General features: G+C 45.9%; 1 protein-coding gene across 4 annotated transcripts in view; it reads right to left on the minus strand.

The window, feature by feature from the left end:
• PRIM2 (DNA primase subunit 2) overlaps positions 1–18,446 on the minus strand; it is a 373,431-nt gene that overhangs the window by 321,728 nt on the left and 33,257 nt on the right. Inside the window, exon 1 of one of the 4 annotated variants that reach the window (XM_047794657.1) lies at positions 6,865–6,924. The exons of the other annotated variants lie outside the window; for them this stretch is intronic. The gene's annotated coding sequence lies outside the window, so the exon portion shown is untranslated. Of the gene's footprint in view, positions 1–6,864; positions 6,925–18,446 lie in introns of those variants that run through there. 4 annotated transcript variants of the gene reach the window in all.

Raw genomic sequence — 18,446 nt, forward strand, 5'->3', positions numbered from 1 at the left:
TCACCAGGGAACCCTTTTTTAAAAATTAAAAAAAAATTTTTTTTTCTTTTTTGGCTGCACACATGGCATATGGAAGTTCCTGGGCCAAGGACTGAATCTGAGCCACAGCCATGAACTACACCACAGCTGCAGCAACACCAAATCCTTAAACCACTGTGCCAGGCCAGGGATCAAACTGGTGCCTCCACAGAAACAAGTCGGATGATTAACCCACTATGTCATAGTGGGAACTCCTTATTTTTTATAGGGACTTTCCATGAAAGAACTAACTTGAAAAAGATACACTGAAATGTCAAGATTTTTTCCTCCTCTCCAACCTAGTAATTAAAGTCACATTATCCCTGCCCTTCCCACAATAAAAAATAAGGAAAGAATAGACAAGGGTAGTTCCTGGCATGGCTCAGCGGTAACCCAACTAGTATGCATGAGGATTCAGGTTCAATCCCTGGCCTTGCTCAGTGGGTTAAGGATCCATTGTTGCCGTGAGCTTTGGTGTAGGTCACAGACACGACTCAGTTGCTGTAGCTGTGGTGCAGGCTGGTAGCTACAGCTTGGATTTGACCCCTAAACTGGGAACTTCCATATGCCTCAGGTGCAGTTCTACAATGACAAAAAAAAAAAAAAAAAAAAAAGAATAGATGAGGTTAACACAAAAAATGACCTGGGAAATGCTGAAAAATGGCCTATTTGCCCCTATGGCTTAGGAAAGAGGCCAACTCAGGGTCTTCGTGGGAGATAAAGTTGCTCCCCTGGTCACGCATGTCAAAGGCAGAGCCAAGACTATTGAGATTCCAGTTGCTGTGATTCACAAGGGCATTCGTGAGCATTTAAAGTTCCCGTTGAGGCTCAGCAGGCTTCAAACCCGACTAGTAACCACAAGGATGCAGTTTCAATCCCTGGCCTCACTCAGTGGGTTAAGGATTTAGCGTTGCTGTGAGCTGTGGTGTATGCTGGCAGCTGCAGCTCCAATTCGACCCCCAGCCTGGGAACTTCCACATGCCTTGTGTGCGGCCCAAAAAAGCAAAACATAAAAATAAAGAATAAAAATAGAGTACAGGGTAATTTACAAATGTCTCTCCCATATGTTAATCAGGGGACCTTATAACAATCCTATCAAGCAGCGCTGTGTGTTACGATTACAGTTCCCATTTTATAGAAGAGACTGGAATCCAAGTCTCCCAAGAGCCCCATTTTCTCCCCTCCCAGCATTACTCAACCACAGTTCTTAAACTCTGCATCCCTAAAGGCTCTCGTGTGCTTCCACAAGCTCCGACTTCGCCCCCCGCACTGATATCGGAGGGACTGAATTTGATTACCAACTTATTCAGTGTCGAGATGATAAGGCTGGCTGGCTCTGTCATTACATTCCATTAAATAATGGGCTGATTATTTAAGAAGATCATGAGCACTCCCGAACCAATGAAAAGGAAAAAAACCAGTGTGATAAATCAGGAGACCAAAATAAGGATGCCTCACTCCTCTGCTGACAAACAGTTACTCCCTTAGCCAGAAGACCGAGTATCATGAGCCCACACTGCAGAGGCTCCAGCACCGCCGCACCCAGCATGGCAGGAAACACCAAAATACTTCCTTCCATAGCAACGGTAACTAAGGACAGCATCAGGACATTGCAGATGCAAAGGAAGAAAAAAGAGTCATCAACCGGGACAGTCAAGATTGTTTCCTGGTAGACTGAAACCCACTGTTCGTGACCAGAAAGTATAAATATTTAACTACCTGAGTCAGGCTGTAACCAGCTCTTTCTGCTCCCCTCCTCCCACTGAACCACCGAGAGAAGGCTCGGGGCCAGGCTCTCTGAAGCAGGAGTCAGGACCCTTGGCACGGACGGTGTTTTCACAATAGACAGTGACCCTGGAGAAACTCCCGCCTGGGCAAAGCTTGGGCTGGGACCTTGTGAGCAGACAGCAGACGTGTGGGGACCGGGGCGGGAGGGCACAGCAGGGAGAGGCCACTCAGCAAGGGCACGGCTTGGGGAACATCTACAAAGAGCAGGAAATACTAACAGCAGGGGAGTTAATTTCCTGCAGCCCAGGATGACAGGGACTCAAGTCATGAATATGAAAAAAAGTGTGACCACACTCTGCGACAGGAGGCTGAGGAAGCTGGAACTCCGTGTGAAGAAGATTCCCACTCAGTTCAGCTGAAACCACCATCATCCCCCCTTCACAGGCCAGAAGACTGAGGCTCTGGAGGTTAATAACTTTCCTAGGAGTTTCTGCTGTAGCACAGGGGGTTAAGAATCCAGCTGCAGTAGCTTGGTGCAGGCAGCCGAGGAGATGCAGGAGGCCGAGGAAGGGAACAGTTCTGAGGCAGGGTTCCTAACCGAGGAAAAAAAGCCTACCCAACCGCACAGTTCTGAGGGCAGGTTCAGAAATAGGGAAGAGGGCTTACCCCGCGGCACAGTTCCGAGGGCAAGTTCTAAAAATAATGAGGCTCACCTGCTAACCCGACAACAACGCAACAATAACAAAATGAAGGTTTTGCACAACAGTGCAAGAATGGAAATCGCTTCTTGGAAAATTCAGTCTTTCCTGTTATTTACTTATTATTCAGTCTTTCCTGTTATTTACTTATTATTCAGTCTTTATTGTTATTTTCCTATATTGTTTTGTGACTCAATAAAATTGGAACAACAAAAAACTGGAACAGTAATAAAATAATAAGAGCTTCACCTTGGTGGAATTCCCCCTATCTAGATCTAATGTAGGTAAAAACAAAGTATTCGTTAGTTTGTTACAAGTAAGAACAGGTTTTAGAGTTAGGTCATTGTGGAATGTACAATAGGTTGGAATAGGTTAGATATACGTTATTCTTGATGGAAAAACATAATAATAATTTTGCTTTTAATGAATTTTGTAGGAGACTTTTAAGTTTTAGGAAATTAAGTTGCTTTGATATAAAAGATATTTTCTCATACTGTCCCCTGATCATAACGTTTTGAAGTTAGTACCTCAAGCTTTAATCTAAAAAATGAATTTTTGTAAATGTCAAATGCTTGTGCTTGTGACCTTTCTAGTTGTTAAAGATTAGCTTAAAACAATAACGGGTGGTGCTTGCTAAGAGTAACCACAAAACGTTTTGTACCGAATCACCTTATTTTCATATAATGTTTTTTCCACATGATGTTTTTTACCCATTATAGTTTTACATGATGTATTGTAACTGTTGGTTTTAATTAAAATCCTTAGAACACAATGTATATCTACTGTACCATGTAATCTAAAAGTTTAACCTTTAAAAATATGATCTAAGCACTGTGACATTACAATTAAGCTGTCTATATAAACTGTTACCTATGCCAATAAAATTCAAGCAGTCCAGTGCCCCGAAAGAAGGGACAAAGAGGCTGTCTCCGTGTGCGTTCACGACACCGTCCATCCTCGACAGGGTGTGCACTCCCTGGCCGCTGGAGCTGGCCTCCAGCAGCTTGGGTCTCTGCAGAGGCACAGGTTCAATCCTGGGGCCCACTGCAGTGGCTTAAAGGATCTGGGGTTGCCACAGTCACAGCATAGGTCACAGCTTCGGTTTGGATTCAATGCCCTGGTCCCAGGAATTTCCATGTGTCGTGGGTGCGACCATTAAAAACAACAATAGCAGAAGCAAACTTTCCCACACTGCTACCCAGTGACTGAATCAGAAATAAAACCATCCCTGTCTGCCACCAAGGTCCGTGCTCTTCCTGCTTGTCCATACCTGTCGACCTTACAAGGAGCAGCAGTTCAGGACACCAGGCAGGGTCCCAGCAAGAAACAGAGAGCAACCCAAGTGGTGCAACTCAAGAGATAAAGATACTGCTGACATAGCTGAGGGCAGGATTGAGAGAACCAACAGGGGCTGCCAAAACCCCAGAGACCAGCTCAGAAGACAGCCATGACAGCCCAGTGGGTCCGAGAGGCCACCAGCTGCACCTGTGACCCTGGAGGGGCACAGTCACACCAGGGATGTGACAGCAGAACTGGGAGAGTGGGGAAGAAAACCCTGAGCTTCCTCTCTCTCCCAACCTGCTGGTGCACCTGCCAAGTGTACCCAGCCAGAAGGCAGCTTTCTGGGGCATCTGGAAGAGGCAAGGGGGCAGGATCAGAGACTCGCAGAGTTGGAGAGAAGGGAAGTTGAACCCAAGTGCCAACCTGGGTCTGCTCTGCTCTCAGACCCACCCCTGCCCTGCTCTGCCCAGCCTGTAATGCAAGGGATCACCACTCCCACCTCCTCTGCCCAGTCCTGTAATACAGGACCACTGTTCCCACTCCCTCTGCCCTCTGCTTTCTGTTTGAAGGAGGTGATGGGGCAGGAAAGGAGGAGGGAGGTAGTTTTCCCTTTCTTTCTGCCCGGGGCATTGTCTATGCAGCGGCTTCTCTTCCATGCCCCCCTTTTGCTGCAAGGCCCCATCATGTCTCCAGCTTCTGCCTGGCAACCCGGGGTCCTTTGATCCCTTCAGCTGGAGGGAGTGTCAGCAGCGTCCTGTTTTTAATGGTCTCCAGGATGCCTCCCTGTCCCTCTGTGGGCTTCTCAGCTCTGCCATCTCTTGTGTAACAAAGCCCTCTGTTTAAAACATCAAAGAAAGAAGTTCCCATTGAGGCTCAGCAGGTTAAGAATCAGACTAGTATCCATGAGGCTGTGGGTTCAATCCCTGGCCTGGCTCAGTGGATTACAGCTCTGGTATTGCCATGAGCTGTGGTGTAGGCAGCAGACAAGGCTTGGGTTCTGGTGTTGCTGTGGCTGTGGTGTAGGCCAGCAGCGGTAGCTCTGATTCGACCCCTAGCCTGGGAACTGCCATATGCCATAGGTGTGGATCTAAAGAGACAAAAAAACAAAAAAGTTTAAAAAAAATAAAAAAGGAGTTCCCTGGTGGCTCAGCAGGTTAAACATCCAGCACTGTCACTGCAGCAGGTCAGGTCACTACTGTGGAGCAGGTTCAATCTCTGTCCCAGGAACTCTGCATGCTGCAGGCATAGCCAAAACAATAAAATAAAATATCAAGAATATTTGCTGAATCCTACAGATGTCTGAAAGCTTCAGCCTACCTAGGAGAGCAGGAGGCAATGAGTGGGGACACAACTTGCCCGTCATGAAAGCTCTGACCAAATCATTCGCTGAGCAGTCCCTCCCTCTCACCGGGGCCTCCACTCCCCAGGCACCAAGGTTCTGACCTGCTTTCCTGCCCAGCTTGCTCCTCCCACCCCTGGGGTGGCAAACGGCTGAGTAAGAAAAATCCTATCAGAACTCTGGGTTTCCTTGCTGACTTGTGGTTCTGCTGCAGCTGTGTTATCAACACCACCCCGGCGGGGAGGAAATTATCTGCTTCCTCTATTCTTCTTATTTACGAGAGAAACACCACTTGGCCAGAAGTCTTTTCTCCTGGCATGGCCATCTGCTCTGTCCATTCCATCCACAGCCATTTCCAACAATCTTGCACCTGTATCCTCCCCCAGAATCCCCTTGACCCCGCTAAGGTTCCTATTGGTTTAATTTTTTTTTTTTTTTTGCTTTTTTAGGGCCATAGTTGTGGCATATGGAAGCTCCCAGGCTAGAGGTCGAATCAGAGCTGTAGCCACTGGCCTACACCACAGCCATAGCAGCGGGATCTGAGCCGCATTTGTGACCTACGCCACAGCTCACGGCAAGGCCAGATCCTTAACCCACTGAGCAAGGCCAGGGATCGAACCCGTGTCCTCATGGATACTAGTCTTACTCGTTAACCACTAAGCCACAACAGGAACTCCCTGAACCCCCATCTTCATGGATGCTAGTTGGATTCATTAACCGCTAAGCCATAAAGGGAACTCCTCCTGCATCAATTTTAAGCCAATAGGGGGAGTTCCCTTTGTGGCTCAACAGTTAACAAACCCAACTAGGATCCATAAGTATGTGGGTTTGATCCCTGGCCTCGTTCAGTGGGTTAAGGATCCAGCATTGCTGTGAGCTGCAGTGTAGGTCGCAGATGAGGCTCAGATCTGGTGTTTCTGTGGCTGTGGTATAGGTCAGCAGCTACATTCGACCCCTAGTCTGGGAACTTCCATATGCCACGAGTGCAGCCCTGAAAAGCAAAAGATTAATTAATTAATTAATTAATTAATTAAATTGATGCAGGAGTTCCCATTGTGATTCAGCAGGAAGGACCCCACACAGTCTCTGTGAGATTGGATCCCCAGCCTACCCAGCTCAGTAGATTAAGGATCTTGTGTTACTATTGGCTGTGGTGTAGGCCAGCAGCTGCAGCTCTGATTTAACCCCTGGCCCAGGGAACTTCCATATGCCACAGATGTGGCTGTAAAAAGGAAAAGATAAAATAAAATACATGCAGGAGTTCCCATCGTGGCACAGCGGAAACAAATATGACTAGGAACCATGAGCTGGCGGGTTCGATCCCTGGCTTCGCTCAGTGGGTTAAGGATCCTGTGTTGCTCTGAGCTGTGGTGTAGGTCAAAGATGAGGCTCGGATCTGGCATTGCTGTGGCTGTGGTGTAGGCCTGCAGCTGCAGCTCCGACTAGACCCCTAGCCTGGGAACGTCCATATGCCATGGGTGGGGCCCTAAAAAACTTAATAAATAAATAAATAAAATAAAATACATGCAAAGGAAATCTACTAAGAATCAAAGGCCCCAAATTTGTGACAACATGTGAAAATTTCACACAAGGAATTATAAAAAACCAGAATGGGTTTAGAGCAGTAAAATAACTACTGATATGGAAAACCTGAATAGAAAAATCAGTAAATCATTAAAGTGATTATCCACAAAACAATCATTGCATTTTCACTTTAGAATACCAAACTCCCCCCTCGCACTTGGAATTTAATTCCATTTACAAAGTTCCCATTTGCCCACAATTCTTTAGCCCACCTACCTTTGCAGACTGAGTTCCATCTCAAACCAAGGGTCCAAAAGCATATTAGGACGTTTTGGACAGAGGTTCAGTGTTTCTCTAAGACATACTTTTGTTCTAAGCTGGGAAGCAGTCTAGTTGTTGAATGCAGGAGATGTGAATTTTTTTTTTCCTTTTATAGCTGCACCTGTGGCATGTGGAAGTTCCCAGGCTAGGGATCAAAGCGGAGCTGCAGCTGCCAGGCTACACCACAGCCATAGCAACGCAGGATCCGAGCCACATCTGTGACCTAAACCACAGTTCACGCAACACCAGATCCTTAACCCACTGAGTGAGGCCAGGGATCGAACCCACATCCTCATGGACGCTAGTGGGTTCGTTACCAGTGAGCCACGATGGGAATTCCTGTATATGTTCTTCTTCTCATATTATCTTCCATCATGTTCTATCCCAAGAGACTGGATATAGTTCCCTGTGCTGTACAACAGGATCTTATTGCTTATCCATTCTAAATGTAAGAGTTTGCATCTACCACCCCAACTTCCCAGTCCATCCCACTTCACACCAGTAAGAATGGCCATCATTAATAAGTCTACGAATAACAAATGCTGGAGAGGATGTGGAGAAAAGGGACCCTTCCTACACTGTTGGTGGGAATGTAAATTGGTACAACCAGTATGGGAAACGGTATGGAGATACCCCAGAAAACTAAAAATGGAACTACCATATGACACAGCAATCCCACTCCTGGGCATATATCTGGACAAAACTCTAATTCGAAAACATACAGGAGTTCCCTGGTGGATCAACAGGTGAAGGAGCCATTAAGGATCCTCAGAATTGTCACTGCTGTGGCTAAGGTGGCTGTAGGTTCAATCCCTGGCCTGGGAACTTCCATATGGTGCAGGCACAGCCAAAAAAGAAAAAAAAAGATACATACACTCTACGTTCACAGCAGCACTACTCACAATAGCCAAGACATGGAAACAACCTAAAGGTCCATTGACAGATGAATGGATTTAGAAGATGTGTACATATACACAATAGGATTCTACTCTGCCATAAAAAAGAACAAACTAATGCCATTTGTGGCAAACATGGATGCAACCAGAGACTATCATAATGAAGTCAGAAAGAGAAAGACAAATACCATATATCGCTTATATGTGGAATCTAAAACAGGTCACAGGAGTTCCCATTGTGGCACAGCAGAAACAAATTCAACTAGGAACCATGAGGTTGCAGGTTCAATCCCTAGCCCCGCTCAGTGGGTTAAGGCTCCAGCGTTGCCGTGAGCTGTGGTGTCGGTGGCAGATGCGGCTCAGATCCAGCATTGCTGTGGCTGTGGTGTAGGCCGGCAGTTGTAGCTCTGATTAGACCCCTAGCCTGGGATCCTCCATATGCCTCGAGTGTGGCCCTAAAAGGCAAAAAATTAAAGTAAAATAAAATAAAATAAGACACAAATGAGCCTGTCTACAAAGCAGAAACAGACTCAAAGACAAGGAGAACAGACTTGTGGCTGCCAAAGGGGATGAGAGGGAGTGGGAAGGAGTGGGAGGCTGGGGCAGGTGTAAGCTGTCATACACGGAGGGGATAAATAAGGGCCTACTGTGCACCACAGGGAACTAAATTCAATCTCCTATGATAAAACGTAATAGAAAATATATATATATATATTTTTTTGGTTTCCCCACAGCATTTGGAGTTCCCAGGCCAGGGATCAGACCCGAGCTGCAGATGTGACCAATGTTCTGGCACTCCCAAGACACCACCAATCCTGTGGCACCACAACAGGACTCCAAGAATATTTTTTAAAAATAATGTATAGGCGTTCCTGTGATGGCGCAGTGGAAACGAATCCGACTAGGAGCCATGAGTTTGCAGGTTCCATCCCTGGCCTCGCTCAGTGGGTTAAGGATCCAGCGTTGCTGTGAGCTGTGGTGTAGGTCGCAGACGTGACTTGGATCTGGCATTGCTATGGCTATAGTGCAGGCCAGCAGCCATAGCTCTGATTCGACCCCGAGCCTGGGAACCTCCATATGCCAAGGGTGCGGCCCTAAAAAGACAAGAGACAAAAAAAAAATGCATATATGTATAGCTGAATCACTTTGCTGTACAATAGAAATTAATACAACACTATAAATCAACTGTATTTCAATAAAAAATTTAAAAATAAAATACGCTAATTCTGAAGGAAACAAAAAAAAAAGCAGAATAGCCTGTGGGGCGCTCCCTGTGCAGCCACTTCAATCATTGCCATTGGTGGAGAAGTTCTGCTGACTGAAATTCCACTGCCAAGTTCTGGCAGGGTGCTTTGCTTTTTCTCTCTTCCTTTTAAAGCTGACAGGGAGAAACAAAGTGCAGAAATAATGTTAACCAAATAGAGAGAGACTATGTTTTTTTTAAAACCTCATTTGCGTCAGAAAATCCATTCCCAAATAAGCCCTAACCAGATGAGACTGCACAAACCCCAAGTCTTACAGGAGAAACTTCTGACTCCAGACTTCGTATTTTATGACCCGGGGGGTCCCAGCTTTGATTCCAAAGGGAGTTGAAACTTTGAAATTCTTCACGTCTCCACCTCTGAGATCTTAACCATGGGATGCTACTCCAAATTTTTAGGTTATTTCATTCTAAACATGAGTGAAACTGAGAGTCACTCCCCTTCACCTCCCAAATTCCTAAAACGACTACTCGTTTTTATGCTGCTGCAAAAGAAAAAGAAAACAGCGCATTCCTGAAATACTACCAAAGGCCAGCAGAGGACAAGCAAGGCCACGCACTGGAGAGGACCTGGGGGAGGGCTCCTCAGACTTCTCTGCCATGACCCCTTCGCAAAAAGGGAGGTGAGGAGAATGGCCCAGGGACGCCTGGAAAGACAAAGAGAAATGAAAATTCCTAACATCCGGGAGAGCGCCAGTGTGCCCACCACTCTCTTCAATGTCCTTGTCATTTATTTGCATGGTAACCCCAGGAGGCAGGTGACACTATAACTCCACCTTAAAGAGCGGAAGACAGAGAAACTGAGACTTGGAGGTGAAGCAGCTTCCCAAGGCCCAGAGTCCCAACCCTGTGGCTTCGCCCACGAGCTGCCATGAGTAGTCTGTCACCAGCCTACAAATGCACACAGAGGGAGTGCTCTGGTGGCTCAGTGGATTAAGGATCTGGCATTGTCACTGCAGCGGCTTGGGTGGCTGGTATGGCACAGATTTGATCCCCAACCCAGGAATTTCCACATGCCATGGGCGCTGTCAAAAAAGTGCATGTGGATATTTCATTCTAGTCCATGATATTTATACATTTGCTTTAAGATAAAAATTCTTCTTTCAAAGATTTGTATCTTCATTTCCCAGTGTCCTACTTCCAAGTAAAAGGGACGCTCCAAGAAGACTGACAGGGGCAGTGGGTGGGAGCAGAGAGGGGCAGTGCGCTCAGCTGGAGAAGCACTAGCCCCGGGGGGCCAACTTGCCCAAGAAAAAGAAAAATGCTTTTATTGTATCAGTCATGACTAATGTATCCAAAGAACTAAACACAGAAGAAAGAGAAGGATCTTCCCCAAAGTCAAGGCAACTAATTCTAAAGACTGTGGATAAAAATGGAATTGAACAAAACAGATGAACAGTGATTTAGCAGGAGAAAGGAGGCTAACACATGAGTTAGATGAAGTTCACCATGGCTAAACTCAAAATAAACACAAGGCTTGACATAAGGCAGAGCTTCTTTTGAGTGGGATATTTTTAGTTTGTACTGAGATACAAGGATATGGGGGAGAGAGAGAGAGGAGGAAAATGTGTTTTTGTGTGTGTGTGTGTGTGTGTGTGTGTGTGTAAGAGGGAGAGAGAAAATCTGGAGGAGTAAAAAGTCTGCTTTTGTTATAAAAGATAATGCAAATTTAATGGGGGGAAGTATGTGTTTGTGTGTGTGTGTGTGTAAGAGGGAGAGAGAAAATCTGGAGGAGTAAAAAGTCTGCTTTTGTTATAAAAGATAATGCAAATTTAATGGGGGGAAAGTATGAGATTTAGAGCAAATTCAACTATGAATGAGAACATTACATATATAATACTTAAGAGTACAATTTATCAAATCTAACACACCATCAATTATGAGATTCATTCAAATTTCAAAGATCTAAATTTTTAATTTAAAAACAATTTTTAAAGCTTTTTTAAGTTTTTAAAAATTTAATCTTGCAATCAATGAAATACAATAATTTCTCTGAAACCCATTTGCAAAATGAAGATAATACATAATATGGCCTTGCAGGGTGATGGTAGGGGATAAACGAGGTAACAGATGCCCAGCACAGGGTAGGTCCTCAGGACACACAAGAAGTATTATTATGTCTACCCCTTTTTGCCAAAAGCAAGTTGATTTCCTTCTTCTTCAAAATAATATTTTCATTTTGACTGCAAAAGTTTATGCTGCAAAAGGGGGCATGCACTTCATCACAAATGAAAACAATATCCTGATGGATAAAGCCAGGCAGTACCTGTCTTCTTCCCCAGATTCCCCAGGCTTGCAGAACAAATACATGTGAGCACCTATACACACAAAGACAGTGCTGAATCGCTTTTTAAAATGCATTCATTTGAGCTCCCTTAGGTATTTCACACTGTACTGCACAGCAGATAAAGAATCACATTACAGGAAACATCATGTATTATTTATTTTGTTTTTCTTGGTTGAAACCTCACCATATCAGTGACCCAAGCCACTGCAGTGACAACACCAGATCCTTAATCCACTAAGCCACCAGGAAATCCCTAAATCTCTTTTTTAAAGTGTTAGGTAGTATTGGTGAAATGAATATAAACCACATCATTCTTCTGCTTAAAGAGTGTTAGAGGCTAGTAGTGTCTTATATTTGTGTTTGGAAGCTTTTTCTGGCTTCCCTACTTAGATACAGTCTTTCCCACCTTTGCTCATGGATTTCTTTGTTATGCTTATCATTCTTAGGGAAACTGCTGCATATGGTGGTCATTTATGTTTATGCTTTTTTTTTTTGCTTTTTAGGGCTGCACTTGCGACATATGGAGGCTCCCAGGCTAGGGGTCTAATCGGAACTATAGCTGCCGGCTACAGCCACAGCCACGCCAGATCCGAGCCATGTCTGCAACCTATACCACAGCTCATGGCAACACTGGATCCTTAACCCACTGAGCAAGGCCAGGGATCGAACCTACCACCTCATGGTTTCTAGTCGGATTCGTTTCCACTGCACCTCGACGGGCACTCCATTTATGTTTACTCTTATCACCTTCCCCGGTACACTGAAAAACAGACACAACGGGCTGTGGCAAAGACCCAGCACTGGTCCCTGGAAAGAGCGGACTAAAGATAAGACTACAAATAAATGGAGAGTAATTCTAATGATCAGCCATGGGTTCCAGGCTGCAGAGAAGGGCTAGAAGACAAGGCACTAAAAGATGAATTAAATACAAGGACCAAGGTGATCAAGCTTTCCTTGTGCTCAAGAGTAGGTGCAGCTGCAGTGAGATGTGAGAACTGGAAAGAAGGGGATTTAGGATTACAGAGAAGAAAAGTGAAATTCATACTGGAACCTGGTAGAGAAGTCCAAAGTGATGACAAGGTTCAGGTTATGACTCCCCAAGTGGGTAATAGGAATGAGATTCAAGAGTTGAGGTGGGAGTTCCCGCTGTGGCGCAGTGGGTTAAAACTCTAACTGCAGCGGCTCGAGTTGCCGCAGAGGCTCGGGTTTGATCCCCAGGCCCCAGCAGAGAGTTAAAAGAACCAGTGTTGTCGTGACTGGGGCTCAGATTCAATCCCTGGTCCAGGAACTTTCTCTTTTTTTTTCTTTTGTCTTTTTGCCTTTTCTGGGGCCGCTCCCAAGGCATATGGAGGTTCCCAGGCTAGGGGTCGAATCAGAGCTGTAGCCACCGGCCTACACCAGAGCCACAGCAACTCGGGATCCGAGCCGCATCTGCAAACTATACCACAGCTCATGGCAATGCCGGATCCTCAACCCACTGAGCAAGGCCAGGGACCGAACCCACAACGTCATGGTTCCTAGTCAGATTCGTTAACCACTGCGCCACGACGGGAACTCCTCCAGGAACTTTCATATGCTGCAAGTGCAGCCAAAAAAAGAGAGAGAGAGAGAGAGTTGAGGTGAAACCTGTTGAACAGAGAAGGTAAATACATTCTCCAAACTAGGATGCAAGAAGGTCCTTGGATGTCAAAATGCCCAGGACAAACAGGAGCTGGAGGAGGAGAGAAAAGAGTGAGCTCGATGCCATTACACCTCTGAGAGTGTGTGTATGGGGTGACTGGGAAGTCAGGGGATGACGACAGCCACACACTGGAGGGTGTGTGGCGTAGCTCCAATGTCAAGGGCTGTAAAGGAAGGCAGCATCTTCACCTGGGTGAGAACTGATGACTTCTCACAGCGGTTCTCAACGTGTGGCCCCAAGCCACAGTGCCAGCATCACCTAGGAACGTAAAATGCACATTCTAGGGAGCCATGCCGGATTTACAGAATCAGAAACCGAGGGCAGGGCCCAGAAATTGGTGTTTGAACAAGCCCTCCAGGTGATGCTGATGCTTGCCAGGGTTTGGGGGCCACTGGTCTCAAAGCTGCGGTGGAGAGAACTGAAGGATGCGTGAGTACTACCCACCACCACAGCCGGCGCTCAAACCGCTGGTGAATTTAGATTTCCATTAATGCCAAGAACAGGAGGCAGCATCATGGAGAAAGCCTGGTGGCAGAAAAGGCAGTCACAATAGAACAAGAAACAGCCTGAACATGGACCCTCTTCCTTCTTGTCCTCAGCGCTTACATGGGCTCAGCCACCCATGATGGAAACTGGGGATGGGAGGATACCAGCTGGCTGCATAACTGTAATGTCAACACTTTATAACAGCCAAAGTTAGAGTCTTCATAACCATATGTAATTAGTATCTATTAACCCAGGTGCAATCATAAAACCAGCAAGACGAAAGACCCTTCACCACTAGGCCACCAGGGAACTCTAAGACATGAAATTTTATTTTATTTTTTATTTATTTTTTGCTTTTTAGGGCCGAGGGTGAAGCATATGGAGGTTCCCAGGCTAAGGGTCGAATCAGAGGTGTAGCCACCGGCCTATGCCACAGCCATGCGGGATCCAAGCCGCATCTGCGATCTACACCATAGCTCATGGCAACACCAGATCCTTAACCCACTGAGCAAGGCCAGGGATCAAACCTGCAACCTCATGATTCCTAGTCTGATTCGTTTCTGCTGCACCATGATGGGAACTCCTAGGACATGGAATTTTAAAAGCTAAAGATCAGAGTTCCCTGGTGGCTCAGTGGGTTAAGGATCCACAGTTGTTACTGTGTGACTTGGGTGTCTGCTGTGGCGCAGGTTTGATCTGTGGCCCAGGAATTTCCACATACTGTAGGCATGGCAACAACAAAAAAAAAAATTAATGCTATGTGACTGTACAAGCAAGATTAAGGGTTGCTTGCTTGGGTGGATAAAGCCAAGAAAGAATTGAGAACTAGGAAATAATTAGTAAGGAGGGGAGTTAACTAAGGATCTCTTCCTCGAGGAGGTGAAGTTTGCAGGAAGTTCTTAATGGAAATTTGGGGAGGGGGAGTTCCCATCATGGCTGAGTTAAAACCTGACATAGTGTTTGTGAGGACATGGGTTTGATCCCTGGCCTCTCTCAGTTGGTTAAGGATCTGACGTTGTCGTGAGCTGCAGGATAGGCTGCGGATATGGCACAGATCCAGTGTTGCTGTGGCTGTGGTGTAGACCTGTGGCTTGTGGTGTAGACCTGCAGCTGCAGCTCCCATTAGAACCCTAGCCTGGGAACTTCGATATGCCAAAGATGTGGCCTGAAAAAGAAAAAAAAATAGAAAGAAAGAAAATTTGGAGAGGGAAATGGATGGTTGGTGGAAATAGCCTAGACACCACTGGCTCAGGAAAGCAGATGTTTCCTCTGACAAGAAAGAACGAGGCTGATGGGAAAGCAGAGAACTGGCTGATTTTCTCTAACTACATGAAGATCTATCATATGAGGTAAAAGTGGCTACCTGAACAACACCTCATTTGATGTACCTGCCCAGCTCACCTGCCTTCTGTGTAAATGGCCCCAACCCACAAAAATGACCACTGCACCACCCATATTTAAAGTCTGTAACCACCCCATGCTGTGGTGTCAGTTGATTGGACCAAGGAAAGCAATAATCCAAGGCAGGTTCAGATTCTCTGTGCTGGAAATGTGAAGCTGGTCTAGCAGAGGAGTCGCAAACCTAGGGGTGCCTGGCCCACTAAGCACAAGTGACCTGAGCCACCATATGCCTCGCTCCACTCCCAGCCCACCAAACCGGGCTGGACTGTGACCAGCAAGAAATAACCCATACTGTGTTAGCCCACCAAGACGGGGCTGCTTGCAGCAGTAGGTTAGACAATTTCATCTCTAAATATTCCTTTGAACGCCAAGATTCTTTAATGAAAGTAAATTGGGATTTTTTTAAAAAAATCTAAACTATAGAGGACCTGAAAGATGGATCAAAGGGAAAGAGAAAGTGGAAGCAATTACAAATCCGACCCAGAAATTTAGAATCCATATCACAGAACCTGAATTTGGGAACAGGGAAGAAACAGAAAATAAGATGTAGCTGAGAGGAAGATAAATCACAACAACTGATTGTGTTAATAAAGCTAAGCCAGGCTGGGATCTGGGACCGGGGACCCTTTGTTGCAATGGCTGCAGTGTTTGCACCTGGGCAGACGACTCCTCCAGCAACAAAGTAGGAAGAAACTCTAAGGAACTGAAAATAACCCCGTGCATGCTCAGCTGGGGCAAATTATGGGCGACAAGATACAAAAAAACCTGAAAAAAACCAACTGCCATTTCTGAAAAGCCCAGAGCAAAAGCAGGGTGTGGGAAGTAAAGGCAGGTGCTACACATGACCCCTGCCCACAGCACCATCAAAGGGGGCAGACCACCTAAGCCACCCCTCCAGCCAGACGCCTGGACCCACCCCTACCCTCACCCCATGTAAGGAACAAGCTGGCCCCCACAAGTTAGCAAGGGAACCTGTGACTTGTTTTTCCACCCCTCCCCCCGCTGCAGCAGGAGCTCCAATACAGCCTTGCCTGAATTTCTTGTCTGGCATCTTATCAATTTCTATTGATTGAAGAGGCCAAGAACCCAGGTCGGTAACACCACCTGCTTACAGCTTGCGTATCTGATGCTTTGGCGTCTGGGATCTTACCCACCCCAGGGAGACTGGCCCTTCCAGAGCTAACCAGTCCCTAGAGATGGTGAAGGCTATGAGCCCACCTTCCTGTGCAACTACCCACTCCTTTCAGGCTCCCACACTCTGAGCTCCATCCACCTGCCCTAACCACCCAAGGGCCAGGTACGGACACCTAGAGATGACTCTTCCGCCCTGGAGCCCACTGAGGCTACTCCAATGAGCCAGTCCTCAGCCTCACTCCTCCTCCTCTTGAAGCACAGCAAAGGCTCTTGCCAACGCTCCCCCTTGCCCCCTCGCCCCCTCAGCCTCCCTGACCAGCCTGGTGCTTCCCCACATGACCCTTTGCAGCATGGCATGGCCCTTCTCTTGTGACTGTGAGTAAAACCTATCTTTCCTTCTTTTGTTTAAACAAATTTTATTGAAGTATAGTTGACTTACATTTAGTTGCAGGTGTACAAACCCATTTTTTCAACGGCAGTGGTCTCCCCATCAATGCAATAACACAATCTGCATTTACATACACTAACTGGGTGTGATGGGTGAGAAAAAAGGGTCAAAGGCTACTTGATCTTGCACACTCTTCACCTTTCCACCCTTTCAGTGGTCTTTCAGACCCTGGAACACACCATTTCCTCCCTCAGCCCTTCCTTCTGCTTGGAACTTTCTTATCCTCCCTCCTGGCTGTCGTCAGGTCTCTGTTCAAATGGCACTTTCATCAGAGGCTTTCCTTGACTCCTCAATCCTCATTTTTTATTTTTGCCCTCACCCCAGGCACATGGAAGTTCCCAGGGATCACACCTGTGCCACAGCAGCAAACCAAGCCACTGCAGTGACAATGCCAGGTTCTTAACCCTCTGAGCCACCAGGGAACTCCTCCTCAATCTTCTTTATTGCCTTTCAAATTCCCATGAATATTCTCTTTTACAGTGTTCACCACAAATCACTTTTCAACTGTAATTCTACACATCTGTAGGTGCTAATTTATTTATAGTCGTTCCCCCTCCTCTGGGAGATAGTGTTATAAGGACAATGGCCATGTCTATTTCACTCCACTCCTCAACCCAATGCCCAATATCATTCCTGACACTAGTAAATACCCAATAAATAACTGCTGAGTGAATGAATGAACTCCCAGATTTCTAATCTGAAACACTGGAGAAATGATACACACTAAGTCAATATTAAAACGTTGAAAAAACAGTGATATTTGAAGAATCAATTTTTTTTATTAAAATGCAGTTGATTTACAATGTTGTGTTAATTTCTACTGTACAGCAAAGTGACCCAGTCATAGATATATATACATTCTTTTTCTTATAGCACCCCTATGCTCACTGCAGCACTATTCACAATAGCCAAGACATGGAAACAACCTAAACGTCCATCGACAAAGGAATGGATAAAGAAGATGTGGTACATACATACACAATGGAATACTACTCAGCCATAAAAAAGAACAAAATGATGCCATCTGCAGCAATGTGGATGCAACTAGAGATTCTCATGCTAAGTGAAATAAGTCAGAAAGAGAAAGACAAATACCATATGATATCACTCATATGTGGAATCTAAAATATGGCCCAAATGAACCTATCTATAGAACAGAAACATTGAAATAATTAAAGACTTAGTGAATAAAAATGAATTCGTTAGGAAAGGTCAACTGTCCGGCCCAGTGTCCAGCCCACCAGAGCGGTGGGTCGAAACAGTCAGTTCCTCCCTTCATCTCTCAGGACTCATGCTCCAAACCACCAGATGAACCGCCTGCTACAGGGGGGCTTACAGGAATAAGGAAGATAGGCTTGGAGATACAGGTTTACTTATACCAGGAAGGCCAAAAACTAGTCCGGGCAGGATGTGGTAACTCCAGAGCTTCAGGCCCATAACAGCAACACTCCACCTTGGCAATGACCAATACTCCATTCAAAGCCTTCCCCAGGGCCCAGGATCTCAAACTTAGTGTGTCAGCCTGCATGTCTACACAATCTTTAGGCCCCAAGCCTTCAGCCAACACATTAACTGGGTTTTCCTGGTCCCTCATTAGATAACCTATGTCCCGTCTCAGCAAGACTCACCCGACTCTGATAACCACCTATGTCCCGTGTCAGCAAGGCTCACCCGACTCTGATAACTACCTGTGTCCTATTTCAGCAAGGGTCACCCAACTCTGAGAACTCCCTACATCCTGTCTTAGCAAGGCTCACCGGATTCTGACCTGGTAGCCTGTGCTATTCTTACTTCCAACAGCCAACTAGAAAAAGACTCTTTTCTTCCACAGCTGGCCTATTTTTCATAATAAAGAAAAACTGCTCAGCAAATATGTGGGGGAAATCTGCTCTCTGCAGAGCAAAGGAGAAAAGAAAAAGCCAGTTTAGATTTTCCTAGAATAT

The sequence above is a fragment of the Phacochoerus africanus genome, chromosome 9 (genome assembly GCF_016906955.1).
Source record: "Phacochoerus africanus isolate WHEZ1 chromosome 9, ROS_Pafr_v1, whole genome shotgun sequence".
Lineage (NCBI taxonomy): Eukaryota > Metazoa > Chordata > Mammalia > Artiodactyla > Suidae > Phacochoerus > Phacochoerus africanus.